Source organism: Sus scrofa, chromosome 6, assembly GCF_000003025.6.
Source record: "Sus scrofa isolate TJ Tabasco breed Duroc chromosome 6, Sscrofa11.1, whole genome shotgun sequence".
Classification (NCBI taxonomy): Eukaryota; Metazoa; Chordata; class Mammalia; order Artiodactyla; family Suidae; genus Sus; species Sus scrofa.
In genome coordinates, this window is record NC_010448.4 from 116,115,512 (window position 1) to 116,130,136 (window position 14,625).

The window sequence follows — 14,625 nt, forward strand, 5'->3', positions numbered from 1 at the left end:
AAAGCCCAAAGACAAAATAAAATAAAAATTCAGAGTCGAGTCAATTCTTACAGCTCAATTCTTACAAACTGTTTATCTCGGAGTTCCTGTCGTGGCTCAGTGGTAACGAATCTGACTAGTAACCAAGAGGATGTGGGTTCAATCGCTGGCCTCGCTCAGTGGGATCTGGTGGTGGTGTGGCATAGACTGGCAGCTATAGCTCTGATTCGACTCCCTGGCCTGGGAACTTCCATATGCCGTGGGTGTGGTCCTAAAAGGACAAAAAACAAAACAAAACAACACCCCCCCAAAAAAACCCCCCCCAAAACAAACCCCATTTATCTCGGGTTTTAAACCATATATTTTTATGGCTTTTTCTTAACTTGGGTAGTTTTGTGAGGGCCCTCATTCTGGAGGATAGGCACATCCAGCTGTGGCATCTGGTAGCACCTCATGACCTCAGTCACGCATGCCTAATGGAATCAGCCAAGGCAACTACTCAGCCTCTATTTCTATAAATTTCAGTTTCTTGACACATATTTGCAGCCTCAGAACCACATGTGGCTTTTTTCAAAGGTACTCCAGAGTTCTACAAAACCCCCAAGTCCCCCTTGAAAGGATTACATGTTACTGATGTCCACAGGACATTGAGCATTTCTGTAGCTTTTTTTTTTCTTTCTGATTTATGATAATTACAAATTTGCCTCCAGAGCTAGGAAACTCCTTAACACTTAGCTTATGAAGTAGATATTTTAAAAGTCAGATGAAAAAAATGCTATCTTACTTTTAAACCCAATTAGGTTTCTGGGATCCCTAAGAGACCTAGCAAAATGAAAGTCATGCATACTTTTGTCATGTGTGGGGATGTCTGTTCCCTGCCTGGGTGCCTGGGCTCTGCTGGCCAGGCTGTGGAGGTTAGGTGTCCTTGTTTCCATCAGCTTCCCTGACACTCTGGAGAGGTCTTATTCCTTAGTCAAGGAAGGGCAGAAGGAATAACGCCCACAAAGTTATTTTCTATCTGACCCTAATAAAGAATCCATCCCATATTAAGTTACTGCTACTGTTTACTGAACACTTACCAAGTGCCAGGGAAAATTGCCAAATACTTTGTATAAGACAATAGCACAATGAAGATGTTGTTATTAATTCCTGCAGCAACTGACTCCAGAAGTTAAATATTTTGCTCAAGGTATGAGGCTACGAAGTGGCAGAGTGGGGATGCGAATTGCAGCTCTTAGATGTGCTGCTCTGCACCTCTAATTATCTATCACATAGTGTACAGGTGGCTTCTCTCTGCTTCTGGTTAAATTCCACGGAGAGGGGAAACATGACTTTCAGGACGCTTGGTGTCTCCTTTCCTCACTAACTGTTCAGTCTGTCTGAGGCATATTCAGACACTCCACTCACTTCTGCAAAGCACCATCAGTCTTTTTAAGCACCTACTGAACTAGGTCCAGTTTGGAATATGACATTAAATTCACCCTTTAGAATCCTCCTGCACTGTTGGTGGGAATGTCAACTGGTACAGCCACTATGGAGAACAGTTTGGAGATACCTTAGAAATCTATACATAGGACTTCCATATGACCCTGCAATCCCACTCTTGGGCATCTATCCGGACAAAACTCTACTTAAAAGAGACACATGCACCCGCATGTTCATTGCAGAACTATTCACAATAGCCAGGACATGGAAACAACCCAAATGTCCATCGACAGATGATTGGATTCGGAAGAGGTGGTATATATACACAATGGAATACTACTCAGCCATAAAAAAGAATGACATAATGCCATTTGCAGCAACATGGATGGAACTAGAGAATCTCATACTGAGTGAAATGAGTCAGAAAGACAAAGACAAATACCATATGATATCACTTATAACTGGAATCTAATATCCAGCACAAATGAACATCTCAGAAAAGAAAATCATGGACTTGGAGAACAGACTTGTGGCTGCCTGATGGGAGGGGGAGGGAGTGGGAGGGATTGGGAGTTTGGGGTTATCAGACACAACTTAGAATAGAATTACAAGGAGATCCTGCTAAATAGCATTGAGAACTATGTCTAGATACTCATATTGCAACAGAACAAAGGGTGGGGAAAAAATGTATATATGTAAGGATAACATGACCCCCTTGCTGTACAGTGGGAAAAAATAAATTAAAAAAAAAAAGAAAAAAAAACCAAAATTATATGCCTGATAAACTGCAAAAATAAATACATAAATAAATAAATTCACCCTTTACTTTTTTTAAAATGGGAAATTATTTTTAAATGAAGAATAATTTTGCAATCTGAATCATCACCAGTAGTTAGTATACTGTAATGAAAAGAGTACGGATCTCCATTCTGCCACTTTTAGGCTGAACTCAAACGAAAAATACCATCGGTAATCTGATAGGAATTGCACTGAATCTGCAGATTACCTTGGGCAGTATAGTCATTTTGACAATATTGATTCTTCCAGTCCAAGAACTTGGTATATCTTCCCAAGAGTTTGTGATATTTTTGACTTCTTTCATCAGTGTCTGACCATTTTTGGAATAAAGGTCTTTCGCCTTCTTAGGTAGATTTATTCCTAGTTTATTTTTTTTTATGAGATGGTAAGTGGATTGTTGCTTAATTTCTCTTTCTCATCTGTTGTTGTTGGTGTATAGAAATGAAATTCTGGGTATTAATTTTGTATCCTGCAACTGAACTGAATTCATTGATGAGCTCTGGTAGTTTTTAGGTAGCATCTTTAGGATTTCCTATGTATAGTATCATATTGTCTGCAAACAGTGATAGTTCTACTTTTTTTCCAATTTGGATCTTTATTTATTTATTTATTTCATTGCTGTGGCTAGGACTTCTAAAATTACGTTGAATAAAAGTGATGAGAGTGGGGAGTTCCTGTTATGGTGCAGCAGAAATGAATCTGACTAGGAACCATGAGGTTGCAGGTTCGATCCCTGCACTTGTTCAGTGGCCTGAGGATCTGGCGTTGCTGTGGCTGTGGCATAGGCCAGCAGTGGCAGCTCTGATTAGACCTCTAGCCTGGGATCTTCCATATGCACGCAGTGGGTGTGGCTCTAAAAAGACAAAGACAAAAAAAAAAGGGGGGGGGAGTTCCTGTCGTGGCGCAGTGGTTAACGAATCCGACTAGGAACCATGAGGTTGCGGGTTTGATCCCTGCCCTTGCTCAGTGGGTTGAGGATCCGGCGTTGCCGTGAGCTGTAGTGTAGGTTGCAGACGCGGCTCAGATCCCACGTTGCTGTGGCTTCTGGTGTAGGCCAGTGGCTACAGCTCCGATTCGACCCCTAGCCTGGGAACCTCCATATGCCGTGGGAGCGGCCCAAAGAAATAGCAAAAAGACAAAAAAACAAAAAAACAAAAAAAAAGGGGGTGAGAGTGGATATCCTTGTCTTCCTGATATTAGAGGAAATGCTTTCAGCTTTTCACTGGTAATGATATTAGCTCTGAGTTTGTCATATATGGGTTTTATTATGGTGAGCTTAAGTTCCCTCTATGCCCATTTCCTGGAGAGTTGTATAAATGGATGTTGAATTTCATCAAAAGTTTTTTCTGCATCTATTGAAATGATCATATGGTTTTTACACTTAAATTTGTTAATGTGGTATACCACACTGATTGATTTGTGGATACTGAAAATCCTTTCATTCCTGGGATAAATCCCACTTGATAATGAATGTATTGTTGGATTTGGTTTGCTAATATTTTGGTAAGGATTTTTTGCATCTATGTTCATCAGCGACATTGGCCTGTAATTTTCTTTCTTTTTTTTGTATGTGGTATTTTTGTCTGGTTTTGTTATCTGGGTGAAGTGGCCTCATAGAATGAGAAGTGTTCCTTCCTCTGCAATTTCTGAGAAGAGTTTTGGGATAGGTGTTATCTCTCGTCCTGGACTTTTGTTGGCTGGGAGTTTTTTTTTTTTCTTTTTACGGCTGCACCTGCAGCCTATGGAGGTTCCCAGGCTAGGGGTTGAGTCGGAGCTGCAGATGCTGGCCTACACCACAGCCACAGCAACACCAGATCCGAGCCGCGACTATGACCTACACCACAGTTCACGGCAATGCCAGATCCTTAACCCATTAAGTGAGGCCAGGGATCGAACCTGCAACTTCAAGGTTCCTAGTTGGACTTGTTTCCACTGCGCCATGACAGTAACTCTGAATGCAGGATCCTTAACCCACTAAGCGAGGGCAGGGATCAAACCTGCATTCTCATGGGTACTAGTTGGGTTTGTAACCCACTGAGGCACAATGGGAACTCCTGTTGGGAAATTTAAAATCACAGATTCAATTTCAGTAGTACTTGTAATTGGTCTGTTCATATTTTCTGTTTCATCCTGGTTCAGTCTTGGGATATTGTGCCTTTCTAAGAATTTGTCCACTTTTTCTAGGTTGTCCATTTTATTGGCATATAGTTGATTGCAGTAGTCTCTTTTCTTCATATTTCAATCTTTTATTGAGGTAAAATTGGTATATAACATTATCAGATATGTAATACTATAATTCAATTTTTGTATACACTACAAAGGGATCACCAAATAAGTCTAGTTGCCATCCACCACTATACAAGTGACCCCCTTCACCCATTTTACCTATCCTCCACACACTCACTTCCTCGCTGCTAACTATCAATCTGTTTTCTGTATTTAGGTGTTTTGTCTGTTGGCTTGTTGTTTTAAAAGTTTTTTTTTTTAATTTTTTAATTTTCCCACTGTACAGCAAGGGGGTCATGTTATCCTTACATGCATACATTACAATTACATTTTTTCCCCCACCCTTTCTTCTGTTGCAACATGAGTATCTAGACAAAGTTCTCAATGCTATTCAGCAGGATCTCCTTGTATATCTATTCTAAGTTGTGTCTGATAACCCCAAGCTCCCGATCCCTCCCACTCCCTCCCCCTCCCATCAGGCAGCCACAAGTCTCTTCTCCAAGTCCATGATTTTCTTTTCTGAGGAGATGTTCATTTGTGCTGGGTATTAGATTCCAGTTATAAGTGATATCATATGGTATTTGTCTTTGTCTTTCTGACTCATTTCACTCAGTATGAGATTCTCTAGTTCCATCCATGTTGCTGCAAATGGCATTATGTCATTCTTTTTTATGGCTGAGTAGTATTCCATTGTGTATATATACCACCTCTTCCGAATCCAATCATCTGTCGATGGACATTTGGGTTGTTTCCATGTCCTGGCTGTTGTGAATAGTGCTGCAATGAACATGCGGGTGCATGTGTCTCTTTTAAGTAGAGCTTTGTCCGGATAGATGCCCAAGAGTGGGATTGCAGGGTCATATGGAAGTCCTATGTATAGATTTCTAAGGTATCTCCAAACTGTTCTCCATAGTGGCTGTACCAGTTGACATTCCCACCAACAGTGCAGGAGGGTTCCCTTTTCTCCACAGCCCCTCCAGCACTTGTTATTTGTGGATTTATTAATGATGGCCATTCTGACTGGTGTGAGGTGGTATCTCATGGTAGTTTTGATTTGCATTTCTCTTATAATCAGCGATGTTGAGCATTTTTTCATGTGTTTGTTGGCCTTCTGTATATCTTCTTTGGAGAAATGTCTATTCAGGTCTTTTGCCCATTTTTCCATTGATTGATTGGCTTTTTTGCTGTTGGGTTGTATAAGTTGCTTATATATTCTAGAGATTAAGCCCTTGTCGGTTGCATCATTTGAAACTGTTTTCTCCCATTCTGTAAGTTGTCTTTTTGTTTTCTTTTGGGTTTCCTTTGCTGTGCAAAAGCTTTTCAGTTTGATGAGGTCCCATGGGTTTATTTTTGCTCTAATTTCTATTGCTTTGGGAGACTGACCTGAGAAAATATTCATGATGTTGATGTCAGAGAGTGTTTTGCCTATGTTTTCTTCTAGGAGTTTGACGGTGTCCTGTCGTATATTTAAGTCTTTCAGCCATTTGGAGTTTATTTTTGTGCATGGTGTGAGGCTGTGTTCTAGTTTCATTGCTTTGCATGCAGCTGTCCAGGTTTCCCAGCAATGCTTGCTGAATAGACTTTCTTTTTCCCATTTTATGTTCTTGCCTCCCTTGTCAAAGATTAATTGACCATAGGTGTCAGGGTTTATTTCCGGGTTCTCTATTCTGTTCCATTGGTCTGTCTGTCTGTTTTGATACCAGTACCACACTGTTTTGATGACTATGGCTTTGTAGTATTTCTTGAACTCTGGGAGAGTTATGCCTCCTGCTTGGTTTTTGTTTCTCAGGATTGCTTTGGCGATTCTGGGTCTTTTGTGGTTCCATATAAATGTTTGGATTTTTTTAAAATTACAGTTGATTTACAGTGTTGTTCCAACTTTTGCTGTATAGCAAAATGACTCAGTTATGTTCTTTTCCATCATGGTCTATCTTAGGAGATTGGATACAGTTCCCTGTACTATATAGTAAGACCTTGTTGTTTATCCATTTTAAATGTAATAGTTTGCATCTTGTAGAGTCTCTTACGGTCCTTTGTATTTCTGTGATGTTGGCTGTAAATTCATTTTCATTTCTAATTATATTGATTTAGGCCCTCTCCCTTTTTTTCTTGATGGGTCTGGCTAAAGATTTATCAATTTTGTTAATCTTTGCAAAGAAGCAGCTTTTAGTCTATTGATCTTTTCTATTGTTTTCTTATTCTCTATTTCATTTATTTCTGCTCTGATCTTGATGACTGCATTCCTTCTACTAACTTTGGGTTTTTTTTTAAAAAAAACTGAAGTATAGTTCATTTACAATGTTGTGTTAATTTCTGCTATAGAGCAAGGTGACTCACACACATATATATAATAATAACTTTGAGTTTTGTGTTTATTCTTTTTCTCTAGTTGCTTTAGGTATAAAGCTAGGTTGTTTATTTGAGAGTTTTCTATTTCATGAGGTAAGCCTGTATTGCTACAAACTTCCCTCTTAGAAATGCTTTTGCTGTGTCCTATAGGTTTTGGATCATCATGTTTTCATTTTCATTTGTCTCTAGGTATTTTTTTTTTAAATTTCCTCTTTGATTTCTTCAGTGATCCACTGGTTGTTTGGCAGTATACTATATAGCCTCCAAATGTGTGTGTTTTTTGCAGTTTTTCTTACAGTTGATTTCTAACTCATAGTGCTATGGTTGGAAACAATGCTTGTTATGATTTCATTTTTCTTCAATTTACTGAGCCTTGCTTTGTGGCTCAGCATGTGATCTATCCCAGAGAACCTTCCATGTGCCCTTGCAAAGAATGTGTATTCTGCTGCTTTCAGATGGAATGCTCTATAAATATCAATTGAGTCCATCTGGTCTAATGTGTCATTTGAGGCCTATGTTTCCTTAGTGATTTTTCTGTCTGGATGATCTGTCCACTCACGTGTAAGTCCATCACTATTGTGTTACTAACAATTTCTCCTTTTACGTCTGTTAACATTTGCTTTATACACTGAGATGCTCTTATGTTGGATACATATATATTTACAATTGTTATATATTCTTTTTGGATTGATCCCGTGATCATTATGTAGTGTCCTTTTTTGTCTCTTTTAATAGTCTTTATTTTAAAGTCATTTTGTCTGATACAAGTATTGCTACTCCAGCCTTCTTTTGATTTCCACTGCATGGGATACCATTTTCCAACCTCTCACTTTCAGTCTGTATGTGCCTCTAGCTATGAAGTTGGTCTCTTGTAGACAGCACATATATGGGTCATGTTTTTGGAAGGCAGCTATGCTCACAGCTATACCACCAATGCTGCACTGGGTCTTTTTTTTTTTGTCTTTTTGCCATTTCTAGGGCTGCTCCTGTGGCATATGGAGGTTCCCAGGCTAGGGGTCGAATCAGAGCTGTAGGTGCTGGCCTATGCCAGAGCCACAGCAATGCGGGGTCCAAGCCACATCTGTAAGCTACACCACAGCTCATGGCAATGCCAGATCCTTAACCCACTGAGCAAGGTCAGGGATCGAACCCACAACCTTATGGTTCCTAGTTGGATTTCTTAACCACTGAGCACTGACGGGAACTCCCTGGGTCATGTTTTTGTATCCATTCAGCCAGTCTATGTCCTTTAGTTGGAGCATTTAATCCATTTATATTTAAGGTAATTATCAATACATATACTCTTAACTGCTATTTGGCTAATTACTTTGGATTTATTTTTGTAGGTCTTTTTCCTTCCTCTTTTATTCTCTTCTTTGTGATCTAATGACTATCTTCAGTGTTGTGTATGGATTCCAAAAATCTGTATTGATTATAGATTTTTGGTTTGTGGTTACCATGTACAATGTATATGTATATATGTGTGTATTGTATACATATGTATATATATATGTACATGACTGTTTTAAGTTGCTGCTCTCTTAATTGTATTTCAAATATCCTGCAATTTGTACTCTATTCCTCTCATGAAAAATGTCATAAATATCATATTTGTGTGTGGATAACTTCCTACCCTTACTGTATGTTTGCCTTTACTGGTGAGCTTTCCCATTTCATAATTTTCTAGTTTCTAGTTGTGGCCTTTTCTTTTCTGACTAGATATGGTCCTTTAGCATTTGCTGTAAAGCTGGTTGTGCTGAATTCTAGCTTTGCTGGTACTGTTAGTTATGTTTTTCCCTTTCATTACTTTAAATATATTGTGCCATTCTCTTCTGGCCTGCAGGTCTGCTGAAAAATCAGCTGATAACCTTATGGAGATTCCCTTGTATATTATTTGTGTTTTTCCCTTGTTGCTTTTAATGTTTTTTCTTTATCTTTTATTTTTGTGAATTTAATTACTGTGTGTCTCGGTGTTTTCCTCCTTGGGTTAATCTTGTATGGAATATTCCGTGCTTCTTGGACCTGAGTGACTATTTCCTTTCCCAGATTAGGGAAGTTTTCAGCTATTACGTCAAATATTTTCTCAGGCTCTCTCTTTTCCTTCTGGGACTCCTACAATGTGCATGATGGTGCTTTTGACATTGTTCCAGAGGTCCTCATTTCTTTTTGTTCTTCCCTCCCTGCCTTGCATTTTTTCTGGCTGCATCCACCGCATGCAGAATTTCCTGGGCCAGTGTTTGAACCCAAGCTATGGCAGTTACAATGCTGAATCCTTAACTGCTAGGCCACCAGGTACTCCCTAATTCTTTTTTCTGTTTTGTGGCAGTGATTTCCACCACTCTGTCTTCCAGATCACTTATCTGGTCTTCTGTTTCATTTACTCTACCACTGATTCCTTCTGGTATATTTTTGGTTATTTTATCATTCAACTCTGGTTGGTTGTTCTTTATATATAAACTCTTTGTTATGAACTTCTTGTAACTTCTTGTTCTGTGCATCCATTCTTTTCTCAATTTCTTGGATCATCTTTGTGATCATTACTCTGAAGTCTTTCTTAGGTAGATTGCCTATCTCCATGCCACTTAGTTGTTCTTCAGGGGTTTCATCTTATTCCTTTGTCTGGAATATACACCTTTTGCTGTCTCATTTGTCTGCATCTTTATGTGTGTGGGAAGGTTAGTTATATTCCTCAACCTTGGAGAAGTAGCCCTCTCTAGGGGATTTCCTATGAGTCTTAGCAATACACTCCCTTCTCATCATCCAAGGACCAGGAACTGCCTAGTCTCAGGGTAGGTTGTGTCTGCGGTTGCAGACTTGGTTCCTCAGGCTGCTGGACTGTGGTTTTCTTGCTTCTTGTGTCTGCCCCTTAAGTGGTCTAGAGGCTTGTGCAGACCTCTGGTAGAAGGGCCTGGTGCCTGCCCACTGGTAGGTAGAGCTCTTGATCCTCTGGTGGGCAGGGCCATGTCAAAGGATGTGTCTAGAGGTGGCTGTGTGCTCAGGAAGTCTTCAGGCAATCTGTCTGCTGAGGGGTAAGGGCTGTGTTTCTATCCTGTGGGTTGTCTGGCCTGAAACATCCCAGCACTGGAGCCTACAGGCTGTTGGGTGGGGCTGGCCAGATCTTAGCATGATGTCTGCCTCCAGCAACAGTTCAAGTACATGAAGCCTCCCCAGGTTTTAAGACCTAAGAGAGCCAAAGCTGTCCCCCACCTCCCCAGGAGACCCTCCCAGACCAGCTGGTAGGTCTGGCCCAGGCTCCTGTGAAGTGTTTTTGCCTGGGTCCTGGTGTACATGAGACCCTATGTGAGTCCTTCAAAAGTGAAATCTCTGTTTCCCCCAGTTCTGTGGAGCTCTTGCAATTAAGCCCTGCTGGCTTCAAATGCCCTGGTAGTTCCTCCTCCTGATGCCAGATCCCCAGGCTGGGGAGCCTGACATGGGGCTCAGAACCCTCATTCTTGTGGAAGAACTTCTGCAATGTAATAATTCTCCAGCCTGTGGGTTGCCCCCCATGGGGTATGGGATTTGATTATATTGCAAGTGTGCCCCTGCTACCATTTCATTGGGTTTCATCTTTATGATGTTGGATGTAGAATATCTTTTTTGGTAGGTTCTGGTCTTTTTTTTTTTTTTAATCAATGATTGTTTAGCAGTTGTGATTTTGATGAGCTCATGCGAGGAGATGAGCTTGAGTCCTACTCTGCCATCTTTTCTCCAATCCCCCACCCTCTTTTTACTTCTTCTTTTTCTCAAACATCAATAATATAGTGTTCAATAATACTACTGAAACTTTATTTATGATATTCTTCCAGTCTTATAACAATGAATATATGCTACCAATCCATCTTACAACTCAATTCCTACACCCTGCTTCTCATATGCCAAGGGGGCATCCCTGTCCATCCCAAAGGTTAACAATGCTTCATCCACACTGCAGTAAAATCTGGTTTAAACCAGTGTTCACAACCTAGAGCTCCTTTTGATTTTTTTCCTTTCTTGAATCTCAATAGTTGCTGTAATGTTAATATCCAAACAAGAGTGAATGCACTTTTTTTCCTGTTACTGAAGACAGACAGAGGACATTAATGCTGGATTCTGGGGTCCTCAGATTTGATATTATTTCATGAACAACTTTAGAAAAGTTGTGATCCTGAAGGTTTGATACTGATTTATAATTCTCTGCACAGACCAAAACAGTGAGAGAGTCAAACATTCTATTTATAGAATTTCATGCAATATCAAGCCTTCCCACCATTGCTCTCCAAATTGGCATCTTCCAAAGAGGAAGCAAAAAATAAACAAACAAACAAAGCAAAAAACCCCCCACAAAACAGCTCTTCAAAACTATCACTTGTAGAGTGTATCTGGGTAAATATTTTAGGTATTATTAGCCAACAGCTAGGAAATTAAAATTATGGAATGAAGCCCACAAAAATTATGTAAAATTGTAAAATCATGGAATGTTACAAAATAGAGGATGTGTTTAGCTTTTTGTTTTGTTTTGTTTTTGTCTTTTCAGGGCCACACCCATGGTATATGGAGGTTTCCAGGTTAGGGGTCTAATCGGAGCTACAGCTGCTGGCCTACACCACAGCTACAGCAAGGCCAGATCTGAGCTGTGTCTGTGACCTACACCATAGCTCACAGGCAATGCTGGATCCTTAACCCACAAGTGAGGCCAGGGATGGAATCTGCAGTCTCACGGTTCCTAGTCAAATTTGTTTCTGCTGCGCCGTGATGGGAATTCCAGAGGATGTGTTTAGAATACAAACATGAACCAATAAGGATAAGCCACTTAAGAGGAACTGTCAGGTCATTTTTATCTGAAGGTACTCTGCACGATTTTAAAAAATGAAAATGCCAGCACTCAGTGAGCTGGGCAGCTCCTCAGCTAAGGCTCATCTGCAATAATTTTAAAGGATACAAGTAGCTGTATCTCTTCTGTGCCTGGTACCAGCAGCTATTTACTCTCCCCCAGGATGTTCCATTTAGGGAGGAACTGGCTTCTTATACTTGAGGAAGGTAAGTTTTTTTTTTTTTTTTGAACACTATGTTTAATGACCTTTATAAAGATATGGATGAAGTAGCCACATCAAGTATAAAGTATATTAACAAGGCTAAACTGATTACTCTTTCACTGAGGATTTTCTATTTGGCCCCACAATCTAGTTTTCCATTTAAGACTAAGGGTAGGACAGTAGGCAAGCATAAATTAGAATGATGCCAGAACTGCAGCACATGGCTGGAAAAACAGCAAACATTATTGTTGAAGTACAAAGATTTATTCTCTCTTTTACATAAACAAAGACTGACAAACTCTGCTGGAGAAAGAGCACAGATACTTGCTATGACTTAGGACACTGAAGGAGGGAGTGAAAACTAGAATTAGGGTGACATACATTGCAATGGAGCCACTGTCCCTCTAGATCTTAAAATGACCAGGCCATGGACTGCGGTAAAACAGAATTCATTTGCCAACCACCAGCTGTGCTTCCCTTTCTATGAAAGACATGCTTTCTTTGTCTCTGTTCCATTGCTCGAGCATCTTCTGTTCCTGAAGACCTGGTGGGAGTTGTCACCTTCCCAGATAATGCCTCACTTGAAAAGTTATTACCATCTTTACTTATAGGGCAGGATCGCTGTGAGAAATATAGCCTGTCACTCTCCCAGGACCTGCCCCAGTGTCACTATCCAAAGAAATTTTATTTAATTTTGTGGGAGCACTTGAATTTATGCCCTTTAAAGTTCTCTCTTGAAAACTACAAGCTGAAGCCCCATCTAACAATTACGACGTTCCCTGGATCCCATGCACATCCTAAGAATGGGAAATTCATTTCATGGTCATAGAACCAATAAGAAATATGATTTCATTTGAATTGCCTAATTTGTAGAAAAAGTAAACTCAGTAATTTCAGGTGTTTTATAAGGAATCTTTATGATTAGAGCATTCTATAAAACTGAACATGCTCTGAAAAGGTTTTCTTACATCTTAAGAATTATAGCTCAGATTGGAGGCCAAAACCTTTCTTCTGCTGTGAGATTTGCTTTTAGTACAAATTTAACTCTTAACATTTTTCTTTCAGTACCAAAGGTCAAGATAGAGCCTCTTAATATTTATGTTCTTACTCATTTTTCATTAACCACAGTGAAAACAAGCATTGCTAGTTTCCTACCTCAGGTCTTGGTAACATAAATGACTCTGGCTGTGGCCATCTAAGATGAATTAAACAGTCAACAAACAGGAATCCCTACTATGTGTCAGGTGAGACCAAAGTTCTACAGGAAAAGCTCATGTGGTCACATTCCTATTGAATGAAAATTAGGACCCCAAGCTTCAAGTCATATCAAATACATGGCTGAGTTAAGACATCCCTAAAACTGCCTAAAATACTTGTAAGGAGTGTCCTTTTACCTTTTTTATTTTTTGTCTTTTGTCCTTTTAGGCCCAGACCCACAGCATATGGAAGTTCCCAGGGTAGGGGTCTAATTGGAGCTGTTGCTGCCAGCCTATGCCAGAGCCACAGCAACACCAGATCTGAGCCGTGCTTGCAACCTACACCACAGCTCACGGCAATGCCAGATCCTTAACCCACTGAGCAAGGCCAGGGATTGAACCCGAAACCTCATGGTTCCTAGCCAGATTTGTTTCTGCTGCACACGATGGGAAACGCCTACCTGTTTTTTTTTTTTTTTTTTGAACATCATCTAACATGAATAGAAGAACCAAGGGCTCTGACTCCACCAAGACTTTCCCCAAATAACTCATAACTCCTCCTGGGTACAGGGATCTCTGGGCCATTGTCTTAATGACCCTAGAAGATCCCATAAGGAGCAGGGAAAAGTCCAGACCTGCAATTTCTGGGGGAGGTTTTATGTCTTGGAACAAACAGCTGAAGGTGGGTCTTCTCTCAGGAAAGCTTTGCACAATGAGGGGCCCTAAGTGGACAGCTAGCATTACACCCAGCACTAAGTGCTGCCCAATGTCCAGGGCTGTCCATGACTTGGTTCCAGCCTTGCAGCCACCACTGCCCTTCACACCCCCTATTCAGCACTATTCCACTGGTCCTACGGAAATCTGCAATTTCCCTCATCTGCCCCAGCCTTTGCTTTGCTTATGTCATTCTTTCTGGAATGCCCTTCTTTCCTATCTCTCTGCTCTTCCCACTCATGAATACGCCTTCAGCTCATTTGAAATGTCATGATCTCTCCATGATGGCTTCTCTTGTTCATCACCCAACTAGAAGTTTCTTTCTCTTCTCAAATCTCCAAACATGACCTACATATACCTCCCACATTTTAACCTCTATAGTAGGTTATGTTATGTCTTCCCATCTGTTATGTTCGCTATATGACAGAAAGGTACTAGAGTCCAGAGCCACTCTTTCAAGGGTTACTGATGGTGATTTTTCTAGCATCTGGCCCAGTAACTCCATGGTTTTGAAATGAGGCTCTGCGCAGCCCCTGTGGTTCCAGAGACCACACGGTGGTCTTGAGACCACAGCATGGGGGCAGAGTGGATAGGGCCATGGGGAGACCAATCTATGCTTTAGTCAGATGAGTTGTGATTATAATTCTTCTATTTATTGTGATTCATATAAGCTTTTTTTTTTTTTAAAGGATTCTGCTAGAGATAGAAAAAAAAGGAAACCACTGCAATAGATACTGTGAAATAAATGAATAGAATTACACCCTATGCCTTGAGTGCTTTCTCCCATCAGAGGTAATGAAATCCCATGATCAAAAATGAGCCATGAGACAGAGTGTGCCTGTCCAACAAAGAATGTGGTCAAAATAGAGGGCCCTTTCTCCGGTTCTGTATAACCTTTTACATTAAAATTTGATAGAAGCCTCCTC

At 40.4% G+C, this 14,625-nt stretch overlaps 1 protein-coding gene across 4 annotated transcripts in view; it reads right to left on the reverse strand.

Moving 5' to 3' along the window:
• The window catches only part of GAREM1 (GRB2 associated regulator of MAPK1 subtype 1), a 224,483-nt gene that overhangs the window by 15,141 nt on the left and 194,717 nt on the right, over window positions 1–14,625 (reverse strand). The window lies entirely within an intron of this gene.